The sequence below is a fragment of the Camelina sativa genome, chromosome 19 (genome assembly GCF_030686135.1).
Source record: "Camelina sativa cultivar CO46 ecotype springtype chromosome 19, ASM3068613v1".
Lineage (NCBI taxonomy): Eukaryota > Viridiplantae > Streptophyta > Magnoliopsida > Brassicales > Brassicaceae > Camelina > Camelina sativa.
Window position 1 is genome coordinate 16,140,025 of NC_141898.1, and position 7,461 is coordinate 16,147,485.

At 43.4% G+C, this 7,461-nt stretch overlaps 1 non-coding gene across 1 annotated transcript; it reads left to right on the forward strand.

Annotated features, from left to right (window-relative positions):
* Positions 1–3,737: 3,737 nt before the first annotated feature.
* On the forward strand, positions 3,738–3,844 carry LOC147920651 (small nucleolar RNA R71). The gene has a single exon (XR_015591812.1). It is a non-coding gene; the product is annotated as a small nucleolar RNA R71 (small nucleolar RNA).
* Positions 3,845–7,461: the final 3,617 nt, after the last annotated feature.

Here is a 7,461-nt window from a genome sequence, read left to right on the forward strand (position 1 = left end):
TTTTCTTCAAGGGCACATCGCATGCCACCAAGATCGGTGTAATCAGTCCTCCAATGGAGATCTCTCTGCCTCATTCTCTTCTCTCAATCGCCCATGACTTGAGGTAGAGGAATTGATCGAGTAACACAAACAACATACTAGTATCCGCAACATCTCCAACTTGTGGTGTACCATCCCTAGCATTGTCCAAAACTCCACACAATGCAATATCCAGCAATTGAAGCTCGTGATCGTTCAAATTCCTAGTCTCTTTTCTAGCAAAAAGAGTGCATGCGAGGGACTTTTGAAAATACCTCAAAACGGGGCTCCTTATTTGAGCGGATTTGGAGCTTGTGGACTTGTAGGGGAGCTTGTCTCCTATTTTCATCCATAGGGACCTCATCTCTTTCTTGCTAACCTCCATTCCTTCTCCACTGCCAGCTTTGAAGCCATACAACGTCTCCATCTCTTTGAAACTGAGCCAGTACTCCTTGTTCCTCACGGAGAAGGTGATGAACCCGATCCCCCCATCGGGTAGTAGGGTAAGGTGGTCCTCAAAGTAGTGCAGCTTCAAGGTCAAGAGAAAATGGACCGTCTCATCCTCATAGGCTTCAAGGTGGGATCGCATCATTTGGCCCAGGTGACACATGTCGAACAAGAACTCAACATCTCTAGCGATGCCCAACTGCTTCATGGTCTCACGGTGAGGGTCTCGGGTACTGACAAAGCTCATCTTCCGGAAGCCCTTGAAGAGTCTTGCCAGAGTCTCCACCTCCTTTTGCTTTAGCCTCCGCGAGGTTTGGCGTGTTCTCTATCTCTGCTCCTCCTCTCTCTCTTGGTTCTCCTCCTCTGCTCGTTGATCCTCTTCCTCAACTTCTCTCTCAGATACCCTCTCAGCTTTCTCTGAAGCCGGTCTCTTCCCTCTTGCAATTGCAGCTCTGCTCCTTGATCGAGAGGTTTGGATCTCCCCTTGCTCTTCTCCTCCAGCATCAGAATCGACCTCCATGGGGTCGATAACGGTTCTTTCAGACGTAGACAGGTCCTTACGTCGAGGAGATTGGCAAACAACACTCGCCATTAGGCTCGGTGAGCAAACTCGGTGGTCTACTCGATCAGTTGCTCGAGCACCGGATCGGGTGACGGATCGGGTTGAGCATCAGGTTGGGGAAGCGAAATGTCCAGCCAGCGGTTGGGAATGCGGAACGTTTCCTCTCCCTTGGGACTCTCGAGGTTTGGCGGTATCAATTCCGGTTGTAGCAGCAGTGGAGGTTGATCTTCTTTGCTTCCTTTGGTAGGTTTTCGCGTGTGACTCCATGTTCGATTCCTTGAGAAGAAAAAGCTAAGCTTCAAGGTTAATAGGGTTAGTTCCCAAAGAAAATCGAATAAGACTTGAGGTTGAGAGAGAATAGAAACTTTGGAATATAAAAACTCTAGGGTTGAGAGAAACTTATCGGTGATGCTTGGGGAGAGGGAGTCGAAACCCTTAAATAGAGTAGGGCTTGGTTGGTGGGCTTCGCCGAGAGTGGGCTTGCTTGTGGAATTCGGACTCCACTCGCCACCCAAACAGGGACACGATCAGGCGCGTCGAGTACGGTGTCGGGTTCACCCTCGGGTTTCCCAATTTCCTCTTTTCAACTTTTTCGTATTATAATTTTTTTTTTCTTTTTTATATATATAGAAATTAATTTGCAAAAAGAAAAAAAAAATAAAACTAATAAACTAGAATTAAAAGATACCTTTGGGACTTCCTCCAAAGTGAGCTTGTGTAAAGTCACTAAGCTTGACTTTTTATGCTTCCTAAGCATGGGATCTTTCAGGGAGAGATTCTGGAATCCCCTCCACTGTAGTAGGCTGGTTCAACAGATTCTCCAGGTTTTGTCCAGGTTCTAAGGCAAATGTGGTGTTGACCTCCTCAAGATGTTTGACTTTCCTCTGCTTGGTCTTAGTGGAAAAGGCTTGACCATCAATGGTTGGCCTCTTAATTCCCTTCTTCACATCAAACTCCATCTTGAAGTGCTCACCATGCTCTATTCTGATCTTACCTTGCTTTACCTCAATCACAGCACCAACTGTTGCCAAAAATGGTCTTCCTAGAATCAGTGGATCGTCTGGTTCCTTGTCCATATCAAGGATCATGAAGTCAGTAGGTACTTCCACTCCTCCAATCCTGAGAGGCAGATTTTCTAGGATCCCAATCGGATGTCTGATCATTCTATCAGCCAGAACCAAATACAGATTACTTGGTTTAAAACTGGTGAATCCCATCTTGTTGGCTACTAACAGCGGCATAATGCTAACTGAAGCTCCAAGGTCGCACAAACAATTCTTGAAGATCCGAAGTCCTATCGAGCATGGCAATGTGAAAGAGCCAGGATCTTCCAGTTTTTCCTCAATTCTCAGCTCAGGATCCAAGCACACTCCACTTCTGAGAATCTCAAACCCAATTTCCAGCTTCCTTAACCTCATTCTCCATTCGAGCTTCTTCCTTGGCAGCTTCCTCCTGAATCTCGTGTGGTGGCAAAAGTTTAGGTGGTGGAGCCTTACGCTTAGCCATTCGCTCTACAAGAGCATCTAGCTGGATATCAAGTGCAACATTGAACCTTTCCTCTAGCTCCCCTTCTGCTGTTGCAGGTGGTTGAGGCTGATATCTCTTCTCAACATCTACTCGATGCATCATCCGATCACCATCATCGGGTAGGTGATCGGGTTCCACCCCGGGTTGTTCTTCAATTTGTGATTCTCGAACTAGTGCTCGATCATCAACTCGATTAGTCTCCTCTGGTGAAGGCTCGGGTTCATACTCGGATATATAGTACTTGGCCTCATTTTTCATTGGGTGATCCATATCCTCTCCATCATGATCATCATTGTCCCCAGTGAGGTAGTCCTCATAGTCATCATCAAGGAAGATGGCTTGAGCAGTGGCATAATCCTTAGGGTTTTGAACAGTCTTTCCTGGGAGTTGGTTAATCTTTGGAGCTGGTTGGTTGTTGTGGTGGCCCTCTAGGTATCTAACTTTAGTGTTGAGCGATTCGTACTTGGCGTTCAGATCATTGTATCCTGAGTCGATTTTGTTGCTCATCTCTGCAAATCGTTTTGCGATGTCCATAGATGCTGAAGCCTGATTCTGAATCATTTGCTGAATTAGGCCGCGTAACTCAGCTTCTTGTGATTGGTTCTGCTGGCCTTGAGGTTGTTGGAATCCAGGTTGTTGGTTGTAGGTTCCAGAGTACTGCTGCTTAGGTGCATATCCTTGGTTGTACTGGACAAAAGGCTTCTGTTGTACCTGGTTCCCTTGAACTGCAGATGGGTAATTTTGGTCCTGAGGATTTGCAACATTCGGGTTCCGATAAGACAGATTCGGATTCGGCTTGTAGTTGTTATACCCTCTGTTGTAACCTTCTTGGTTGTTGATGTAGTTAACATCCTCTATCTGTATAGTCTCCCCATCTTGTTGTAGAAACTGCTCTTCCTCTGATAGTGCATGAACATGCTTCTGCTGGTTGAGGAGTTTATCGAGCTTGTCATTGAGGGCTTTCATGTCCCTATTGTACTTGGCATCTTCCTCTCCTGTAGATTGCACAGAGCGATCATATTTCTCTTTGTAATTGCCATCAGATTGAGCCAAGTTCTCCACTAGGTCCCAACCTTCATCAACATCCGTGTTGAGGAAGTTACCATGGCTTGCGGTGTCCAGCAACATCCGAATCTTGGGGACCACTTCTCTATAAAGTGTGCTCAGCAATGAAGCATTGCTGAAGCCATGATGTGGACATCGGGTAGTGTATCCCTTGAAATGTTCCCAAGCTTCATTGAATGTTTCATTGTTCTTCTGAACAAAGCCGGAAATGTCATTTCTCAGCTTTGCTGTTCTGGAGTTGGAGAAGAATTTGGCCAGGAATGCCTTCTTGCACGCTTCCCAAGTAGTGATGGACTCCTTGGGGAGTGATTTCTTCCAGATGTGTGCTTTATCTCCCAAAGAGAATGGGAAAAGCCTGAGTTTGAATCCATCTTCACTAACTCCATTGATCTTAGTGAGGCTACAAAGCCTATCAAATTCATCCAGATGATCCAATGGGTCCTCCATTGGTAAACCATGAAACTTATTACTCTGTCTCATCTAGATGAGACTACTCTTGATCTCAAAATTGTTGTTCTGCACAGTTGGTGGGAGAATGCCATTCCTTTGAGTATGAGTAGATGGAGCATCTCCTGCTCCTATATTGGTCCTTGCTTGAGGAGCTGGTGGACCGTTCTGATTATTCATCGTCTCCTCAATGATTGCTGGTTCCGGTTGAACTTGTTGTTGTCTGAGTAGCCGTGGTCTGTCGATGTTGTCGATGAATGGACTCAGGTTCTGGCTACCTCTGGATCGTGTTTGCATGCACAGGTAAGTGTCTGAGTGTGTACACGAGGGTCAACTTGATCCAAGTGATCGAGTGACGGGTCGGGTGGGTGCTCGGGTTCTACCTGGGATTCAAAACAAAGAAGAGCGAAAGCAAACAATTTAGATTCCAAACCAATATAAACAAAAAGAACTTGATCTAGCAAGTGCTGAAATCCTAAACATAGCAAAATGAAATCAACCAAATGGCAACGACGCCAAATTGATATACAAGTTTTCACCCTGGGTATCAATTCCCTATGCAGTTGTAGTACAAAAGGTTATCAATCCAAATGGTTGTCTATTGCTAGCAGCAAGGACATGATCAGAACGTTACAAGTCAAGCCAAGCAGATAGGGTTTTGATCTAACAGTCCTAGAATAAATGAAAGTCAAGAGTATAAACAAAGAAACCACACAACCTAAGCACGAGATGTAAGCAATCGAGTACAGGATCGTGTGGGGTGATCGAGTAAGCAATTAGGATATGAACAGCTCGAGGTATTACTCGATACAGGTTATCGTGTACCTGATCGGGTAAGTGGTCGAGTAATGAAAGAAAATGCAAACAATTAAATTACGAAAGCTTCTAAGGATGGGGTAATTGAATCCTAAGTATTCGTGACCAGTACAGATGCCTTACATGCCTAAAGCAATTATTTCCTAGACAATGAATCTCTAAAACTTTGTCACCACACTCTCGCACTAGCAACAATCAACCTTGATCACTTCCCTACCCAACTCTCGTTGGAGAAACATGACCAAGCAGGCATTAAGATCGATTTATTATTGTCAGTAAACCCTAACTCCTCTAATCTCTTACTCAGAGCAAGTGAACCTCTAGCATTGGTTGATTCAAGCATCTCATCTACACCTCTCGGTGGTAAAACACCCTAGATCTAATCTCAACCTCTCGGTCTGTTGACAACATTAAGAACACCAACCTAGAAGGAAATCTATCAAACATTTACAATCAAACTAAGACATCCTAACCGATCAAGAACACAAAATCATCTATCCCATCCCTAGAAACTTTACTACACTACTCGGACATAATAACAAGAAACATAACAACGAATAAGAATGAAAATTGCATTATATTAAACGGTAGAGTAAAGTAGAAAGAGTACAAGATAGAAATCTACGAAAAACGATAAAAACTATGAAAGAAAATGTAAAAACAAAAGGAAAAGTGTTTGAGTTGCTCAGTTCTCTCACAGAAGCTCTCGCTCTCTGGTTTGAGGGTCTGCGGCGTGCTCGTTTTCGAGCTAGGAGAGGAGGGGGTTTATATATGGAAACCCTTTTAACCTAGCTTCCCAAACCTGCCCGATGGTCTACTCGATGGGGAACACGAGGATGAAGTCGGGTTACTCCTCGGGTGGATCTTCGGGTTGTTCTTCATGCTCTTTGATCCTCCTTGATCGTGTTGGGGTTCAAACTTGTTCTTCCAGCTCGATGGCTCCTTCGGGTATATGTTCGAGTTTGTCCTTGTTTTTCCCCATTTTAGGTTCTTTAGCACCTGTTTTCATCCAAAACATGCAAATGCAAAAATGCAACGCCCTAAATGGTCTAAAAGTGAATGCCTACAGTTAATGAGCTAAAAATGCTAAGTTAAGGTTATGAACAATGCAAAATATGGACAAAAAAAGATGCTAAAAACATGTAAATTAGAGAGTTATCAAGCACTATAGCAGAGAAGAGAAGATTCGAAACAGAAAATAAAGGTGAGTTGATGCTTTGAAGTTTGAACATTGAACAGAGAAATCACATCTTCCGCTTGAGAGAGAACGAAGATATTAGGTTTAGTTGTTAAACAACTAATGAGTCTGTATTTAGCTTATATACTTAGGGATAATATTCGGTTAACCGTCGGTTATCTCCCTCCAAACCGAACCGAAGGTAAAACCGATCTATAATTATTTCTATTCCGATCGGTTAACCCTAATCAGCTGAACCGAACCGATTAGCCTGAATTTCAGTTCGGTTCGGTCGGTTCGGTCGGTTCAGTTCGGGTCAGAATCGCAGGCCTACCTTATATACACTACTCAAGCAATACGAGTTGGCATCTGGCCAAATGATTAACAAAGCAAAATCAGCCATAACATTCTTCTCCAAAACTAATGGAACTACAGAAACCATGGCTCAATAGATACTCGACATCCAAAAACTAGGAGGACGGGGAAAGTATTTGGACTTACTTGAAATGTTTGGAAGAAAGAAGAAAGACCTCTTCAACCAAATCATTCATAGAATACAACAAAAAGCAAAGAGTTGGTCTTCAAGATCTCTTTCTATGGATGGAATGATGATACTGCTAAAATCAGTGCTTGCCGCAATGCCAACATATAAAATGTCTTGTTTCAAACTCCCACAATCTCTCTGCAAAAGGATTTAATCTGTCTTACTCGCTTCTGGTGGGATTCTTCTGATGGAAAAAAGAAGATGTCTTTCATAGGCTGGAATAAATGACTAAATCAAAAAGTAATGGAGGTTTAGGCTTTAGAGATATCAATCGTTTCATTGATGCATTATTTGCAAAGGTTAACTGGAGGATAATTACTAAGCCAACATGTCTCCTAGCAAGAGTTCTGCTGGGGAAGTATTGCACTTCCTCCTTCATCCTAGAGTGCCCTTTGTTTACTTCAACTTCCCATGGCTGGTGGAGAATTTGTATCAGGCTGACCTCATCAAAACCGAATTAGGAAGAGCCATTGGAAAAAGGGTGTTTACTTTGGTGTTAACTCACCTGTGGATCTCTTTGGCATAAGAGAAAATCCACGACATGACGGCAAAAGATCTTATATGCCCTTTAACCAAAGACTAGGATAGAGAGAAAATCTGCATTACTATTCACTAGTATGAGAAGGAGATCTTGGAACTATGACCAAGAATATTGGGAGCACCTAACAAAAATGTTTGGCTAGCTTCAAAGTCGGGAGAAACACTTTCCCATGCCATCATCCATGCCATCATAAACAGTTTTCTAGTGCAGAAACTCTATCCCATGCCATCATCCATGCGTTGGAATGAAATTCGGCACAAATTCAATCGAAGAAAGAACAAAACTTACCTTGAAGTACAAGTTCACCGGTGGTAGAA